General features: G+C 37.2%; 1 protein-coding gene across 1 annotated transcript in view; it reads left to right on the plus strand.

Annotated features, from left to right (window-relative positions):
- The first annotated feature begins 1,072 nt into the window (after positions 1-1,072).
- The window catches only part of LOC109479558 (nuclear receptor coactivator 2-like), a 68,311-nt gene continuing 49,258 nt past the window's right edge, over positions 1,073-20,125 (plus strand). The window contains exon 1 of the mRNA XM_019781539.1: positions 1,073-1,331. The gene's annotated coding sequence lies outside the window, so the exon portion shown is untranslated. The remainder of the gene's footprint in view (positions 1,332-20,125) is intronic.

The raw sequence follows: 20,125 nt of genomic DNA on the forward strand, positions 1-20,125 counted from the left end.
CCCAACGTTGGGTTTGGTGGAAAAAAAATTCAGTGCAAAAGAGAAACCCCGATAAAAAAGCCTAAAAACAACGCTAAAAATACCCCAAAACCCAAACCTCTGCTTGGAGAGTACATAGAAAGCATTTCCAAGCTTCTTATTTTGCAAAAAGGAACTACAAAGGTCCACACAATCAATGGTATCTTGGAATATAACGTTACCCCAAAAGTGAAAAAAAGTATTTGGAAAAGGAAGTCTAGATTTTAGAGAGAGAGAGAGAGAGAGAGTAAGAGAGAGGCTGAGAGAGAAAGGCCAAAAGAGAACAAAAAGTTTTAAATCTTAAAGTGTTGTCTACAAATTGCATTGCTGTATTTGCTTTTTTTTCTGACTAGCAAGGAAAACAGAGGATAGAGGGCTAGCGGCCGGGGAAACATCTAGCTATGATACTTTTCCTTTTTCCTTTACCAAACAAAACTTTATATAGCAGCTCAGGTTTGCGTGAAGATGTATATTTTAAGCTATTTTTTCTCAAGGGGGTTTAGCATAACCTCATTCAAAAATCAAAGTCTTTTCAGCTGGAAGAGCATCTTTTGACTTGAATGAGTGAATCTAGTAACTGTGCCGAGATTTTGGCATCATTACCAGCGTTACCACACTTAAAGGATGTTCGGAAATGATTTGTACGTGTAAGGCCGGTAGTGTAAAACGTGTGGCGTGGCAGATCGATAATTTATCTAGGGCAGCCTGGCCCTCAGAAATGTGAGGACACGACTTTGCCATGACGTCCATCGGTCGAGACCAGAACGGGCTCAAAAAGAGGGAGACCAGACCATTTGACCTTGAAATGAGATATTTTTATATCTAGTTATGGTCACTTAAAAGCACTTTTATTGATTGGAATCTCTTTTGATAAATATTTATTTGCAATATATATATTTGTAGTCACATGTCTGCCAAATGCAGCTAGAATTAAAGGAAATCATAAATTATACACCCCCAAAATGCAATATAGAACGGGCCATTGCGCAACGTCCCCAGGGAACCAAAGCCAGACCTCCAGTGGTAGACCGCAGCAAGACCTCAAGACAGCAAATACTTACAAGATAAATACACCACGAGCCAATTTCTTCCTCAAAAAATTATTGAGTTAAAAATAATATAACTATCTATTTGTAAATTATTTTTGGGGCCTGGTTTAATTTTCGTAACCAGTTGTTGGGGAGGTTGAGTCCATTTGGTTGCGTTTGGGTGCGGTGGAGAAAAATGGCTGAAGAAGAAGGAGCGACCTGAGAGTTTTGTTCTCACCTGTTTACCACCGAAGGAACGCCCCTTTCTACATTTCCTCCCACAAGGTAAGTCCCTCGTTTCACAAAATCTTCATCTTATCGTCCAATTTCGATAATCTGAGGTAAAAACTGCGCGTGTCGTGCAAAATTAGCGCCGTTTTCTGAAGTGACCTACTTTTGGACCCTGTCGGAGAAATTTTCAGACGACAACATGGTCACGGCCACGTTGAAAACGAGATCAACTCCTCAAAATTCCCTCACAAAATCTCACGTAACTGCTTCCGATCGTCTCAGAAAATGGTGTAGACTTATTCTTCTTCGATTTGAGGTAAAGTATGGTAAGGATTATGCACAAGGTTGCGGCTTAACCCGATTTATTGTGTGCTCGGAGCACTAACATCGGTAAGTTGTCTGTCAACAACTCGCATTGCATACTCCTTTTCCACCAGGCGCCCTACTTACATGTTAGATAAGACTCTTAAGCAACATTCTTACGACCAGCTCGTGCAAAAAAAACTACACTGGGAAAATCGTACGCCTTTTCCCTAATGCATAATTGCAGTGGTTGTAAGACGATCTGAGCTAACATAATTATTTCACCTCAGAAAAAAAAATCTGGAAGCTCGACGTTGTTGTTGTTTTTGTTGTTGTTTGTTTAAGGGTATACGATGTCGTCTAGACGGTACACGCTATTTTAGCTATGGTTAATCCTGAGTAGAAGGAAAGAGAGGATTGTTTAGACATCGGGTGCTAAGTAAACAGTAGCTGCATGGCGGTGGTTGTTTGGGGGTCTGGTGACCTTGGGCGATTTGTGGGTGTGCCAGCGGAAAACACACGGACGTTTAGCGGTTTAAGAGACACAAACTACCGTAAATTGTTCCTCCTTCAACCACAAACACAACCTGCTACCGTCTTAGCACGTATCTGTGTCAGTCTGAGGAAAAAACTACAGTGTATAGTACTATTACAATAGCTAAGGGCCCCCCATAGGGGATTTTATGTTTACCACATCATAAGCTTATCTGTGGGCTTAATCTTTCTTTAATTTGCTAAGAAGTTTTAAGCTGGATTAGTTGCCTTTTGCTAATTGCTTCCCTGGTTATTGAAACCTGGTATTATTTTAACCATTTTTTTCTGATTTGTGTAGTTTTGAATGCTACCGAGATTAAGAATGAAGAAAATGGGGAGTGGAGGTAGATTTTTTAAAGCCGCGAGCAAAAAGCGGGTCACTCAGTCTTTTGGTCTTGAGCATTTTGTGCAGAATTTATGTTTGAAAATTGTACTTCACCATTTTTTGGTATTGCCATCTTTCAATTTACCATAAGTGATAATTGCATGTGTTATTCTATAGTTGAGGTAACTAAAGATGATACTGGCAGACTTGGAGTATTACATCTGAATATCATAATGACAACAGCTCAGATAATATATATCTCACACCAATATGTTACTGAAAATATGTATACAGAATATCTTGTGGTAAAGGTATCCTGGTTGTCATCCGAAAGTTATGTAATTACTTAACCGTATACTAAGTAGGTTGCATGGACCAGTGGTTTAGATGTCTACCCAGTGTTTCTAGGCCCAGCGGCTCAAAAGTTGGAATTTCGGCTTTTGTTGCACAGCATGCATGTCATCAGAAAACACCATGTGATAGCCAGAAGGCAAATTGGGAAGATATGTTAGCAGAAAGAAAAGAGTATAACATTCAATGTCAGTTATACACTTAAGTAAATTTTAGTACGCAAGAATAGGTGAAATTTCCTTGTACTGTGTCTGTCCCTAGTACATGATAGTATAACCTGTTTGAAAATGGCTTTTAAATACTAAAACTGGTTAAAAATGTCAATTTTCCCAAAAGTTTGAACAGTTTTAGCTGTCCCTTGATGGCTAAATGACATTTAAAAGTAGGAATGTGTCTTTAATTGAAAGGACGGTGTTAGTTCTAATGTTTTACTTATAATAATATGCATATTACTCTGCTGGGCAAAAAGTAATTCACTGACCCAAATAGAATGATATGACAGTTTTCTATCCCCTTCTGTTTGTCACTGATTCCTTTTTTTCCAATCAATTCCATAACTCCGATGAATTTGAATGCAAATTTTTCCGACACCCAATTTCACACTAGATTTACATGACAGTGACAGATATGATGAATAAAATAGGCGTGTTTGTAGAAAATTGCTTAGGGAGGGCCAAGCGGTACCTTTATTAATTTTCTCTTGATATAGGTGTAGGGGTCAAACTTGTATAAATAATGAAGATCTTATGGTAGAGAGATATTTTGAAAAACATATCAATTATACAAAGCTTTAAAGACATCCAGGGCGAATTTTACGATAGCAAAACAAATTACATTCTAGCTGAGGAAATCTGTCTGGTATTGACATTTAGTGCCATTTATTAGCATGTTTTCATCGTTATTTCCTACTTGAAGTGGCTGAAGTAGCCCCAAAACAAGCTACGTGAGGCGCCAATTTTATGGGCACCGGCCATAATATCTAGAACCAGCCTACGATAGAAAACAAACAACCGTTTTCTGTCAGCGACATTGCATCTTTGCCTCACAGGTACTGGTCTGTATACTGTGGGATAGGGTTAATTCAACTTACTATTTAAACCATGACCAGAAATTTGACTTTGAAAGTCCTGTTTTGTTGCCCCAAAATTGCAAATGGATGCCTTTAAGTTGTACGTTGAGAAATGACCAGTGCTGGTTTAGGGCCTTTGATGCCTTTAGACCTTAGTCAAAACAGATGGTTGCTGGGTCAGTTGCTAATTAACTCTGGTATTTTTAAAAGACCTTCAACCCCTCCGTAATCACTTTTCCGGAGAAGGTCTTTGTGGATCCTGTGTTTTTCCTAGAAAATGCCTGGTGGCTATGGTCAAGGGGTTACAAAGGAAGAAATTTTAGACCTGTTTTTTTTTCAGTTTTAAGGTATAGGGCACTCTTATTAACATAAGTTTAAATGGTTGCTTACATGAGCCTATCACTGTTATATAGTGTTCATAGTGTAAATTTAATTTCTTGGTTAACGGATTTTTCTAGAAAAATTATGGAGCAGGCAGGCAAAAAATAAAAAATAAAAATAAAAACAGGCCTAGGCATCCTATTATGGCCCCAAATGGTAGGATAGGAGCCATGAAGTCAACACAAAAGGCTGGTTCAAAATTTAACAATGAATTTTAAACTTTTGAAGATACCACTGCATTGATAGATGGAATAACTGTAACAACTAGGAAGAAATTTAAAAGGGCTGTTTTCAACTCTTCAGGGCAAAATATGAGCATTTTGCAGTTGATTCTATTTTTTTTTGCAAATCAGAAAAAAAATGAAGTGGGCGAATTTGTTTGCCAAGAAATGAAATTGGTGTGGCCTAAGCCATAAAAAGTTAGGCTGGAAGACTGAAAAAAATTTTGTCTGATAACTCCTTATTTGGTTATTTGTTGAGTGGATACCCAAGAGTAAGGTTTAAATATTGCCATCCTGCCTTTCCTTTGCCAATCTGCTGAGAATATATTGTTTTATCTGGGAAGCTTATCTAGTGATTTATACTTAATATGTTATAGTTCATAGAGATCATAGTCATTTTAGCATGGAAACCGAAACCTCGTAGATAACTCTTACATAATGTGCTATTGAGTGGAAGTTGTGCAGTATTTTACATGTATTACAAGATTGATAATATGGTGATTAAGTTTGAAATATGATTTTCCAGCCAACTTCTCGACAAGGCATGCCTCATTGGTATTTCATAACTATTATAAAATCTTGGCATCATGCAATTTGAGGCATATGTTTAAAATTATGTGCTGACAACTAATTTAACTCAGCTGCAAATCAAGATTCAAGGCTATGTTTTTCAACTAGACGTTGTCTTTTTAGGTCACAAAAACATAGGAGTTTGAATGAATTTCTGAAGGCTTAGCCCAATTAATATTGTCTCATGATGTGTGTTATATCAAAGTACATTTGATCTGACTTTCTGACCTGGCTAGTAAGATAGGTTGACAATACAATGTACCTCAGGTATTATACATGTGTTGCAAAACCTGTTCTGTTACCAGTCATGTGATGTTAGGGATTAGGGATGTCATTGTTGTCGCTGAAAAAATGATGGACAAACAACAACAATGGTATCAGTAATTACAGGGCTTCTTCTAGATCCTTCTTTTGTAGGTCTGTGTGCTACCTTCTAGCACTGTAATTATATTGTCACACATAACTAGTGCAAATTTTAATAAAAATATTCAACAATGGTTTTATATATAATGGTTTTTTATATAATATTCCCAGTGTTCTAGCTAGTGTCATTTGACAGAATTTCATAGCTCATGACGCACAAAAATTTTGCCCAATCCATCATCTTTAGTAGACAAAAATCAGCGTGTAAAGATATAGAAAGAGATGTCATTAAAGTAAGTTAAGTCTACCAGCAAAATTTGCCCCTCAAAATGCAAGAAATATTATTAAGGTTTCAAAATTTTTCAGCGAGAGCATGCCCGCAGACTATCTTCGGTGCTCGACATGTTGCTCCGTCAAACAAAATTGAGATGACGGAGAAAAATTTCTGACTGCCTAGAACGCTGTTTTATCTGATTGACTGGTTTGCAGCGACCCCGTTTTATACTAGATTAAAGGGTTCAAAAGTTTGAATTCGGGTCTGTAGTTGCTCACTGACTTGCATGCTTCTACTAAGTAAAAAGGTTATAATTTGTAATCCAAAATGGTTGTGTCAGCCATGGCGCACCTACATGGAAATTTGTTTATTGAATTTTTGAAAGCCGCAGATGTCAAATTTGTTTACTGTTCTGACAGTTCAAAGCTTTTTCTCCTAAATGTTATCTTGAAATGTGCGAGTCATTAAAAAAAATACATGTTGTACTAGTACTCAGGGCTCGAAATACTGGGTGCATGTGCACCTTAGTGCACACAAAACTGGAGCAGTGCACCCAATTTATTTCTGTGGGTGCATTGGTATTTTTTTACATACTAAATGTATAATAGTATACAGGATATTCTTGGAATCCGTCAGAAAAATAATAAAATCTTTGTTGTAGTAGTTCTGTATACGTAAGATTTTGAAGCTTTCTTATCATATTCAAGCTTAGAAGATAGAGGAGCAGTAAGATCTGTAATTAGGTTTTATTGTGTATGGTGCACCCAAAAAAATTTTTGTGCACATAATTTTTTAGGTTGGGTGCACCAGTGCACCTATTCCCAAAAATGAATTTCGAGCCCAGTGTGTACATACATGTATTGTATGTATTGTTTGTAGTTCGTAAAATTATATTGCAGACTGAAGGCATTTTTTTATAGCAGTTTTGGAAAAGAATATACGATTTTGCAGCTTTTGCAGGTGGTTGATTCTGTAACATTACTAGGCTGCTGGAAAGTTCCATAGCACAAAATCCGTACGATGACCTATAACAAATGTGAGTGTTCTGTGACATGCTTCAGAAATGTCAAGATGGCTGATTCGTACGTATGCAGAGTGTCATACTAGAGAGTTAAGAATCCACTGTAGGGTTTTCAGGAATGAATTAACCAGGATCTGTACTTCAGGGCTAGCTTGAAATGCCACTTGCATATATGCAGGTTAGTGCAGGTAGAATATTGGATCTGCGTAGGTATTTTCGCATGTCACACTGGCTTATGCGAGAACCAGTTGAAACCAGCACACAACACTTAATTAGGTGACATATGGCCCCAAAATCTTCTTCATTGCATCATCCTAGGATTACATTTCCAACCATTGTATTTGATGGACCAGCAAGCAAAGAAAATAAGCATACAAGTAAAATTTGTAATGTGCACTTCTGGCAGAAAAAAAAAGGATTTTGTGGGCTGTAATGTTAGCGTAGGAAGTCACCTATACTGAGGAGTGCTCTTCAAACATATACGTCATGCACCTAAGGTGGGCGTCATAACTTTGTCCTTGGGTAAAATCAATACTATGAGACTTCTCTAAAGCATTTGGAAAATGAGTTTCAGATCTTTCAGACAACCACGCGCCCTGTTAGATTCGTCAGTGGGGTTTGATAGATGTCGTCTTTCCCAGAAAATTGCTCTTGAAACCAGTTGGTTTGCATTGCTAACCCTGTGCATAATGACCTTTCTTTGAATGGCGCTAGACACGTAGGCGTTTTGTAACTTGTTAATATTCCTGACTGGTCTTGGTTGGTTGGACATTTCAAAATGTTTTCATCTTATATTTTGGTTACATAGCGTCAGATACTTTGAACAAAAACTGAGAAAAGAACTACTAATTTAACATTTGATTTGTTTGTACTTTATAGTAAATTATATACAAGTTTTAAGACTTGTTACATGTATGATGTACATGTTTGTTACAGTTACTTCATTGCTAAATTGGACTTTACTCCCACTTGCAATTGTGTATACAATGTGAATGATGTCACTGTTGTGCATACAATTGCATAATTATGACCACATGATATATGCATAATGATGACAAATTCCTGCATATGGTGACCTATATTCAGAGGTATGTTGTACAGCCATGGTTGATATAATTCTTATGATATAATTCTATGAATATGACAGTCTGATCATGACGTGTTCAAATGAAAAATTTAAGCCATTTGTCTAACATCCAAAATGATAGCAACATCATCACATATGTTGTTATCAGCTATTACAGTTATTGTAATGACTAGATGAAAATTAATGCATCGTATCTAATTGCATTTTAAATGGTAATGCCAATCCCTGAAATATTCAGTATGATAATATATTAATGAAATTAGTTTTGCCCTTCTACCTGACACCTTGCTAATGACAGTAACACTTTAAATCCAGATGACTTGATTCAAAACCCAGGAAGCACTTTTTAAAGTATAATCTTTAATCATAAAAGAATATTCCAGTGATAGTGTTAATGAAATTATATGAAAGAGCCCATTCTAGAAGATGACAGCTGTTTATGATACAATGTCAATGATGCTACAAGTATTTAAGCCACTTTAAGTCATTGCCAATGGGCAAGGCCATATAGCTTCTGTCTACTTTGTCATTTGTTCTCAGGATATTGATGAATATTTGATAGGTATTTGAATGGTTTTCCATGTTTCCATAAGCGGATGCCTGATACCATTGTATTAATTTGGCAGCAAATATTGACAACTAGTTTTGAAAAGCTGCGTGACATGAAATTATAATTCCTGTCATTAAAAAATTTAAGACTGTCAATGGTACCTTGTTGGTAGAAATTACTTTCCCACCAGTCCAAGGTACCCAAAATTATTGTTAATTTATCATATCTAAGTCTTATACTAGTTATAGGATAACGTAATAAATTATTTTCTATCTTTTTCGTGGTTGGTGCAAGCAAACGTATGTGTAAATGCCATGAATATTTTCAGTAATAATGAGTTATAGATCATTAATTGTGCTGACAGGCAAAAAGGTGAAAGTTGAAAACATATGTCTTCCCTACCTTTTAATTTTGACACTGCAATAACCTGATATGTGACCTAATTTGGGGCTGAAACCTCATCAGTCATTCTAAGGCTCATCAAGCATAATTAGTTGTTTAGCAGTACATAAATCAGTGAAAACTAACTGCCAAAATGCCCGTACTACTTTCTTTCTGTACAACCTACAACCTGAAAATTTCTCCCTTATTTTTCACAAAAGCTTCCTTATTGACTCTTGAATTCTCAAAGTAATTAGCTAGATTTTTTGCAAAATGATCCCCCTGTTTAGTTTACATAGTATGGTACTAGCTCAGACCTCCATGGCAATTTAAATTTTCTGTATTATAATCATGTCTGAATTTTAAATATTAACGGTGACTTATATCAAAGGTTATCAGGTCAGTGGAAAATGTGATTAATTAGTACCATGTTGTTTCAGAAGTAGGACAAACCTTACACTGTTTAGTGTGTTTCTAAATTCTAGTTAATTATTGATAGGGCATGTGTTTGTGTGTCAATGTTGGCGTGGCATCTCTGTAACAAGTCTCTACATGCAAAATTACATGTTTTAAAGCCTGGCAGTAGGAGACTAGGTTGTTGTTGACATTGTTGTGAGTTACAGCTCGTTGCGCTTGATCTTCATTGTTCGGAGGCAGCGACTGTAAACACTTCTCTAACGACAATATTTCTATAACCTTTGTAACCGTCCAAAATTCTGCCCTTACAAGAAGTGAACATATTATCAGTACGCCTTTTGGGTGAAAGGTTGCATCTCGAAGGAGTTTTGAGGCCACAAGAATGTACGAAGTATAAACAAAGGGAGTTGACAAGGCCTGGGAGTTGGCCCAGGTAAAGTATTATCTATGTAGGACAGGTATGTAAAGAATGGTGCGAACAATATACGAGCCAACTTTGCCTGAAGCGATGCGTACCGGCTTAGGTTTGAGCACAATCACTGTCGCTGTCGTTCTTTCTACACAATCACACTGCCAGTCATTTGAAATGTAAGTGGATTAAATCTATTATAGTAATAATTAGTATCACTGGCTTTACAACTGTTACTTGTTGTGGCAAGGTTTCGATTTCAATGATTGATAGAATTTTAGTAGTAGTTACCAAGCCATGTGCGAGTTCTAGCTCTTTCAGTTTGGTCATACCTTGTCTAGTTTTGTAATTTGATTAACTACATGAACTTCCCTGTCAACATGGATATAGCTAAATCAATTTCAGTTTGCTGGAACAAACTGTTTGTTACCTGAGGTTGTAATATATAAAATTTATGGTAACATAAAAAAGGATTAAATCTATTCCAGATAGAGTTTAAAACAGGAAATCTGTTGCACTGCAGGTCTTGAACCCTGCTGTGCCAGAACGTCGTAAAAAAGTCGTTATGTGCATGTAAGGGTAAAATTATACAATGTACACATAGTGTATTTACATGGTACAAAAGGTATCAAATTCTGGTGATACCACATGTGTATTTTTTATACATGAAAGTTGTCGCCTTTGTTTGTGTACACTTTACTATTGAGCTAAAATTTACATTTTTATCTTGTATTTATAAACCTGGCTAGTGCAGCAATGTCATGTTACTTGTAATATTGTCTGTGACAACTGCAAAATATAAGCAGACAATTTTTAGATTGGGTGCACCAGTGCACCTATTCCCAAAAAGGAATTTCGAATTCTAGCCCTGTACATGTACATTGTGTCCGTTAAGTATTATATTGTGACATTATAACCCACTGCCCCATAGCCTCAAATTTTCAAAAGCCAAGATACCTTTACATGTGACTAGGCACTTTAATAAGCCTTTTTGTTACCATACATTGCCAAGGTCTGATTAAAAATGTATGATAATACTGTTTTCACTGGCAGTTCCTAGAATTGTAAAGGTAAAGGCCATTGGGGCAGTGGGTTGTTATTTTATTACCCTCTGTGTCTAGACATGGAGGCACAACATGTATGCATGCTACATAGTCATGTAAATGTAATTTATTGTGCATGTAACTCATAGTAAGCCAGATTTCTTCAAATGGTTTTGTGTACAAGAGGTACAGATTGATAAAAAAATGTAAAAGGTTGCAAAATCTCTCATTTTATCCTCTTCATGCATAAACTAACAATGTACATGCCCTCATTATAATGCCTCATTGCCTAGTACTCATTACAGAGTTCTGACCATTTTGTGCTGATGTGTTATACAGAAAGTAGAACGAAGCGCTACACTAGCAAGAGCACGAATTTCATATCGATCTGACTGAGCTGGCACAGACTTATCAGACGGATGCGAATAAAATGGCTAATGCCATTTTCAGATTAAAATATTTTGGTTTTGAAAGCAGTATTTGTAATTCCACAGGCCCTTTCTGCCTGAAAGACCCAAATCACAAAGCTGTATACGTACATGTGAATGGAATACTGTAGTATCCGTATCAAGCAGAATTTCAGAATGCTTACATTGACGTTTTTCTGTTCTTTTTAACCATTATTTTTAATTAGTATCCATTTTACTGTATAACACTACTGGTGCCATTTGTAACTGTGTTAGTGTTACAGTAGATGACTGTCTACTGGTAAAAGCAGTCCCTTCCAATATGCATACAGCTCCCAAATTTACTGATTTCAGTGCAACCTTGCTGAATTTGTCCTTGCACACAGACTTGGAGATAAAATATGCTTGCATGATATGCAATTTTACAGATTACAAGGAACATACAAGCCACAGACCACCAATTGTTGCGTGCGTAGAAACACATAATCTGCCTTTCCAGGGAGCAGAAGTATATCTACTTAGCTCTTGACTCGGAATAAACCCTCTGGATTGTTGTTTAGGTATGTGATATGAATGTGTGTGGTTTACAGCTTATATCCCAATGATCTGCTTGTGTGGTGAAATTTCCCACATTTGTGGCAAAGTTGCAATATTTTTTTACCAGATACCAGAAATTAAACAAAAGAAATTGTTGGTAAGAGTACCAGGGTAGTCATCTTCCAATTCAGAGCCTAATATGTATCAATTTGGTTGAATGCTCCAACATGTCTATCCATATAGGCTGAGGTTATGATTTTAAAGAAATTAGTTCTTGGTTTATGAAATAAAGTCAAAACATTTAAATTTGTTTGCCTTCTCTTTGGCATTCCAACAGGTTGTTGAATGTAATTCAGGAGTCAAAATGCATTTTTCAGTTTTCTGCAATATTTCAGAATGTTAAAATTCTGTTCTGCTGTTTGGAAATATTTTCTGCAAATGCACAAGCGTCCAATTTACTACAACCTTCTCAAACCAATAATTCCTATTATATATTTACGCCAAATAGCTTTTTTTTATTCTCTTAGCCTAATTTTAATTTTTGTCTTTACAGATATTTCTCTGTAGCAAAATATTGAATCCCAAGGCCACACCAATTTAATTTGTTGGTTCTTGGATTTGCCTCTTCGTTTTTTTCTGATTTGCAAAAAAAAAAAAATTGATTCTGGTCCTGAATCAACTGAAAAATGCTCATGTTTTGCCCCCCAACAGTTGAGGAAAGTCCTTTTCTTCCTAGTTGTTACAGTTTTCCCATCTATCATTGCAGTGGTTTGATTAAAAGTTCAAAATTCAATGTTTAAATTTTAACCCAGCCTTTTGTGTTGACTTAATGGCTCAGTTTGTAGCATTTAAGCCTATAATAGGATGCCTAGACCTGTTTTTATTTTTATTTTTTTTCGCCCTGTCGCTTCATATTTTTTCTGAAAAAATCCGAGAACCAACAAATTAAATTGGTGTGGCCCAAGCCTGACTTTTTTTTCATTCTGCAAAATTGCAGGTTGTTCAATTCTTCTTTAGCAATCTTGAAAATCACTGAAAAATGCAGACTGCAGGCCGGTATTTGGGACACTGTAATTAGAGGATTGTGTGCTGAGGAATGGGCTTGTCAGAAAACCAGACATACCAGTTTCCTTTCCCATGTAGACAAAGTAGATGTGCTCTGAATCTGAATTCATTGCCTGATTACTGTTATTTAACTTTCATCTGTGTCTGTACTTTTTCACAGCTGTCCTCAGGTTGATTTCACTAGTACCATTTTTTAAAAAGATTTTCTGTTTCACTTAACTTTCAGGTTGTATTTATTATTTTTTTTATGGGTGCCTGTGATCTTTTACATCTGCCTAACCTGCAAGCATGGCAACAATAATTTTTTTACACAAAAGATTTGATAAACTTTGGTATGCAGGTGAAGAGAGGTACCAGACAGGCTACATTTGCAAGCCAGTGCAGCATATTTCATACCATATCTTTCCCCATGCAAAGAAAGAACTGTTGCATAACCCTTTTTCAGGAAAAAAATGCACATGGCCCACTCTAACTACATGCCAAATTTCAGGTTATTTGGTTGAAAACTGTTGAATCTATTTGACCAAGTGGCATGAGAAAGAAGTAGAAAAAGAAGTAAACTAAGGGAAAAGTATTTTTCTTTCTTACACCCTTGGTATGGTGCAAAATATAAAGTCTGAACAACACCTTCGTTAAATCAAACGTTGTGTTAAGAAGTTTATTGTTGTCGGTTGTTTGAGGACACCCTTTGTTAACTGATATTTGGACACACCTTTTCATCAACAGGTGTCCTCGGATGACCATCTTGACATTGTTCTTTTATCATCCTTTTTATCACTTTCTGTTTCATCTTTATTACTTTCTTTGTCATCACTTTCTTTTGAAATGATCACGAGCTTCAGCTGACTCATCCCAACTGAGCATGCGCATTTATATGCTGACTGCACGGGCAAACTTCACAAGCCAGTTCATATGGTACAAACATGTTTATTACACAGGACAATACAATTACAAGTGATTGCCTTGACGTCATGGCCAGCTGGTACTGGTTAGGCAAAAAAAGGGGTTATTTGCAGTTGATTTGCCTACCAATAATTTGCATATGTCGTCAAATAATTGTAATCATGATAATGCCAACAAAAACAGCGGTCGCTTGCATTGTATTCCTCCCATTCTGGCTTTCACGTAAAATTTTCTACAAAGTGTTCTAGATTTTTTCTGCACTAGTTTATACTTGAATGTCATTGGCTGTCAGGGTCGCAGACAAATGTGTTCAGCCACTTTATTGGTCCGCTGCCAAGTTAAGCTTTATCGAGGTGTACAGCTGCAATAGGTTGTTGAATAACTACCTGTAAGAAGTGTTTTTGAACCATCAATTTTGAACACTGTGGTGCTGGGATCTCGCAGTAAATCGTAAGTCAACAGTCTAGTTCACTTTACTATTGAAAACCTTACTGTTCAAGAATTTAGATAAACTCAGGTCTGTTGGAAGGTTAATCCTTGGTCACGTACATTTTACTAAACACCTACCATGTTTGTTTCTTTTGTAACGATATCCCCAAAGTGTAAATCACTTTAAATTATATTCACGGTACTTTAAATTTTATATTTGCAGTTTTCGTGGTCACTTCTAGTACCATGAATTTATGGTAACTGTGAACAAATAATTTGCTGAATACTTTTTGCCACCGCGAACATTTGCTACCGCAAATATAAAATGATGTACAGTACCTACAAGTAGATTTGAGAAATGCATGCAGAAGTTACATTTTTTTATAGTGTACCTGTTTCTTCTTATCTATGACATATGATGATACGATTCTCACAAAAACCCCTCCATTGATTATGTAGGTGCATTGTGCGATGTATGTGACCAAGACAACAGTACTAATGCATAATATGTCTAGCCAATTCTATTTTCAACATTCTGTAGATAGGCTGACCTGTTTCTTGATCCTGCATAGCTTACATTTACATACACACTGCAGTGCTCTAAATGTTCGGTTTTTCCTTAAGGCACTGTCACAGTTGATAGCATCAGGCAATAAACTACATAGAAGCACAGATGTTGAGCATGTGCGATTTGGCACAGATAGACCTGAGTACCAGTATTCTAGCCAGTGTGTGTCTCATTTTTTACGAAATTTTGCCACTAATGACAGACAAAAATTTTTCCCAATATGTCATCCATGGTAGTGCTGCATACCTAAACCCACTTTTAGGTTCAGGTCCGGATTCAAGTCCAGAGGTTTAGGTTCAGGTCCGGACTTGTAAGTCCGGACCTAAGCCCATGGCATATACAAAATTGCATGATGGCAAGCTTACAATTTTGTCTGGGTGAAACTTTGGCCACATACCATGGAAGCCGGTACTTGACGATGCCCGATGGCAATGTTTTCTTCATTTTTCAGCAAAGATTTTGCAATCTACAGGAGGTTTTAGGTGGTTTAGAAAGAAAAGGGGTATGTGAAATGGTCTTGGACTCGGTTCTTGACTTTTAGTCCGGATCCGAATCCAGTGAACCGGTATGCAGCACTAATCCATGGCAGACAAAAGTCTGCATGATTATTGTAAAGTTATCGTAAAAGATGACATTGAACCAAGCTTAGTCTACGAGCAAAATTTGCCCCGTAAATTCAAAATGCAGGAAGTAGGGTTTCAGGGGTTTTAGATTTTCAAAATTATGACGATGGAAAAATATTTTTACAATTTTAGGTTGGTTAGAACTGAAAAACTAAAAATTCAGAGATTTAGTATCATTTACAATTTTTTTATCTGGTTGGAAGTATAGTAATAATAATTCTTGCTCTGTTGTCGACTCTTCTAAGATGAATTATATAGTTTTTACCAGCTTACCATCCTGATTTATATGCAATGTTCCTTGTTGCTACAATAAGGAGAAATATCAAACATTTTTTTATTGAATGCAAATGTTGCAGTTTATACTTACCTGAAGTTGATGATTTTGTTTATTTTCTGGCAAGACGTTTTCATGCCTGGTTTGATTTTCAGTGAAGTAGTTTAGCACAAGTTTCACACGCAGGGAAAACCCCCTGTGGTAGCCTCCTGGTATGGTGAAACACTAGACAAGGGTCTGTAATGATCGTAAGATGTATGCAGCGGGTCAAGGCCTGTGTCCCCACATGGGGAACAGCTGGTAATGATTAATGGCTTTTTTCCTGGTGCCAAGGACAAGTTTAAGAATGCAGCTTCTAGCAAGAGCTGTCAATTTTGCGCTGGTAGGTAGCAAAATTTGCTACACAAATCATCTCTGGAAAAGTTGTGTTTATCATCAAGGCATGTGAGGGGGTAAAAGGGTTATCGCAAGGTGGCACATTTAATCAAAGTCACTCCGAGAACTTTTAAGAGGAAAGACTTGTTTTGTACTTGTAACAAGGCTTCTGGGTCAGGGTTGTATAAATACATTACCACTATATGTACAGCTCCTGCTACTTACTTATAGGTCGTCTGAGGACAGTCAAGCCTTTTAAGGGCTGCCTGGAGATGGAAAAGGGATTGACTTGTAATTTCTTGTTAACAGTATCTCTGACTTGCATAACATCTCAGCATTGATGCATTGTGTGAAGTATACATCAACTTGATTTTAGTATGTATAACCTGCTCTAGAACACCATAATCCTATTTCATATAGCTGCTGGTGTGATAGAATGTTCTGCAAGATGTGTTTGAGGTATGCGATAAGTATGAAATTTCTCATTTTTACTGGTATGTACTCTGAATCTTCTTTTCAAAGTACACTCTCAGGTAAGTTTCAAAGTTAACATGCAGTTAGCATGTAGAAAAAAGGATTTTGAGCCTCGACCTGCTGTAACCATTTAGCAATTTGTCGAACTAGAATTTATAACCGTCTGTAGTCAGAAATGCCAAAGTCCTCTGGCAGTCTTGTTGGTGGTTGAATAGAAACTTGGTAGACGAGACAAAACAAGTTTTTTTTAATGTCTAAGTACTTTATGATATATACATACGATTTTAATAGTTGCCAGGCAGGCTGACTGCTCAATAATGTGCTTGACGGAGTGTGTTATATGAGTTTTTCTTTCCTTGTGGATATACAATATACAAGTGTGACAATCGTAATTTGTATGTGTAAGTGCCAAGCCTTGACTGAGTAATTTTGGCACATTGCCATGTAGCCATTGTGGGAACAAGTTGTTTATATTATAGGTGAGGAGAAACCAGCAAGGCCTATGAAAAAAAATGTTGTGTTTCCTGTTTCAATCCTGAAAAAAATTAGGGTCAGTAGGTATAGGATCATTTTTGTTTTCTTTTTTTAGACTTAGGCGATCTCTAGTGAGTCAACTTATACAATGCTGTTTAAGTAAAACTTGCGTGAGCACACTTCTATTTTCAGTGTCAATGTTGAAAAAATGATTGTACAATGTTTCATCACTCAGGTGTCAGATCATGGAGCTAGAAAAGGTTGATCAGCTTGAAAAATTCATGTTCCTTGCAGGGATCCACAAAAAAAAAGACTAGGGTCGGCAGTTTTTTCTAGGGTCGATCAGGAAACAGGAAACACAACATTTTATTTCCTATGCCCAAGTCATGTTAATTTCATTTTCCTTCGGGCGCCACCAGTCAACTTAGTGGGCGGGCATGTTCTCAGATCTTCTTTCAGAGACCAATAATGAAATCTTGAACGCGGAAACAAAAAAGCACAATGCTACCTAACACTGGTAACAGATTAAAACTTTACTGTGCTGACTTTTGTCGGCTTGCGTGTCTTACTCGCCAAGTTCATATTAAGGAGGGCCTGCAAGCCCTTTTTCGTAAGGCGTAATCAGGCCGTTTTAGACTTCGTAATTCGTAGGCAACCTCCGCAAAAATCAACGTAATTCGTAATTGGACATTAGCCGCAAATCGTAAAGTCGTAATCAGCTCTGAGACTTTAACGTAATTCGTAATAGGCGGCGAAAATTTTGCGTAATTCGTAATCACTACCCCCCCTTGCAGGCCCTCAATAAGTAGTCTTTGCATTGCAAGTCTACTTTGTTGTAGTTTTCTTAAGACAAGTATGCAGACAGATTGAATTGCATGTTGTAAACACCTTAATGGCAGACACGCCAAAGGTAATTACAGGTATTTCAAAGTTGTATACATTACTGCTCTCTCCTCTCTCATTCCCACCTTGAATTAGCATGAAGCAAGTTGGAGCAAAGGAATGGAAAGGAAAGTGATCTTGATCCAGTTTTAGCTCCCTGAAGATCTAATCTCCCACTGGTTGACAGAGAAGACAGACGCTATGTTACAGGTTCATTGTATTCTTTGGTTCTCTTTTTGACAAGCACAATGAACAGTAACCCCACGGCTTAATGTTCCGTCAGAAGTTCTGCGCATGTGACTTATATTAGTATATATAATTCCAGTATCAATAAAATATTACTTGTCGGGTGCATACTAACTAGTAAGCGATCATGTTACAGCTGGGATTCAAACTCCCAACCTCTTGGTCCAGTGGCACTGGGCCTCTAACCACTGGACTACACACATGCTTGATTGATCTTACCAGGCAAATGCTAAGTTTACATATTAGATTATGTCAACATTGCTATGTTGTACACGTCAAACTTGTGTGTTATTACGTACAGGGTTCTAGCCAGCTGAAATTTTTGCGTCATCTCAGTTTTGTTTGACGTAACATCATGCAGAGGTGTGACAATCCTAGGGGGGTCCGGGGGGGGGGCATGTCCCCTTGGAAAATCTGAAATCTTGACCCTCTGAAACGCAATTCCTGCATTTTGAGGGGAAACTTTGGTGGTAGAATTTAAGCTTAGTTTAATGACATCTCTTGCCATATTTTTACACGCAAAATTCTGCCAAAAGACAAAAAGACAGATGCTTGCTAGCACACTAATAACAAGTATGTAACATGTATATACGCCCAAGTGCTTTGTTGTACTTCTTGAAACAAGATTACATTGGACATATTCAAGTCCCAACAAGTTAATTTGGACCACTCCACCATACAGTAATATTTACTTTTGGTTTTACCGGTACTTAGTCCTGTATGACATTGCTTAGTTGCCAGTATCAGAAGACCTAGACCCCACAAACTCTTTTCACAAAATTCTTGGACGCAGTTACGAGTAATATTGTAGTCAAAGACAACAATGATAAAATTCATCAATGTTTTTCAAGACACAAGTGTGAAAAATTTAAGTCTTGTTGGAGTTTGACCTACTAGATGCATTTCGATTCAGACTTTGTACCCTTTTACAAATGTATATAGCATCAATTTGAGTGTAGTTGCTTACTAGCCTAGTTTGTACATTGTACCATAATATATACAAATTGTACCATAATATGCATGCTACGTTGTGTCACTTCCAAAAATACTACTAAGGTGCAGCATATTTTTTAATTTGTTCAAACTGGATATATATATGATTGGCCCAAGCCAGACTCAACCTGTCACTTTATATACTAATCTGTACTGCACAGCAATATTTATGTTACCAGACATAACTGGGTTACTAGTCTAGGGTCAGAGGACCTATGTTTTAGTATGTAGATTCCTTTAAGAAAAAGGAATTTACATCGCGAATTTAATTTCCAAGATGAGTCGTAATAAGTCTTATATATGAATTTGTCAAGTATACACCAGGTCCTGGTCAAATATCATGTGAAAAAATAAGAAGCAAAAAACAGCAATAATTTTTTTATTCTATCAAAAGAAAATTCCCATCAGAACTAGGCTATACGTTGATCTCGGATGTATTGATCTACAATAATTATATAAACATGACATGAAGGAACTGTATTCATTTTGATTGACAGCATATCAATCGATTTTTGTGCACAGATATGTGTAAGATTTGTGTCATTAGCTTATTGTATCCTTTCATAATTATAATATTTTTTTAAGTACGTTCACACAGCTGAGTTAGTATGTTGGTGAAGGTTAGACATCCAGGTAAAAAGATATGCCAAAAACAGTTACTCATTAAGCAACTGGATATGATTTTGTAAACAGTCAGATGTTTCAGGTAGCATCCACTACCTTTCGCAAGTGATACTAGAGAACTTGTGCAGAAATGCAGGTTTATACATTGTAAGCAAGAACTCGGGATGTCTAATTAATAACCTTCACTGAAACATTTTGAAGGATGATGTACTAAAGGTGAAGGTGAGACATCCAGGTAAAAAAATATGCCAAAAACAGTTACTCATTAAGCAACTGGATATGATTTTGGAAACGGTCAGACGTTTCAGGTACAGTACAGGCCACGAAATACGCATCAAGTTCTGCGGGACGTACCGCGATATTCCGCAGGACGTCCCGCAATATTCCGCAGGACGTCCCGCAATATTCCGCAGGACGTTCCGCAATCTTACGCACGGCGTTCCGCAATCTTACGCACGGCGTTCCGCAATCTTACGCACGGCGTTCTGCGGTATTTCGCAGGGCGTACCGCGGTATTCCGCACGACGTCCCGCAGTGCACCTGAGAGCACTTTCGCAGAACTTTGCGAAAGTTCCGCAGAACACCTCTCCGTAAGGCCGCGTTTCCGCAGAAATACGTCCTTTTCATATGTCAGGCCACCCGCGCCGTGGGCGGAGAAAGATCACACCCGGTTTG

The sequence above is a fragment of the Branchiostoma belcheri genome, unplaced genomic scaffold, assembly GCF_001625305.1.
Source record: "Branchiostoma belcheri isolate BF01 breed outbred unplaced genomic scaffold, Haploidv18h27 scaffold49, whole genome shotgun sequence".
Lineage (NCBI taxonomy): Eukaryota > Metazoa > Chordata > Leptocardii > Amphioxiformes > Branchiostomatidae > Branchiostoma > Branchiostoma belcheri.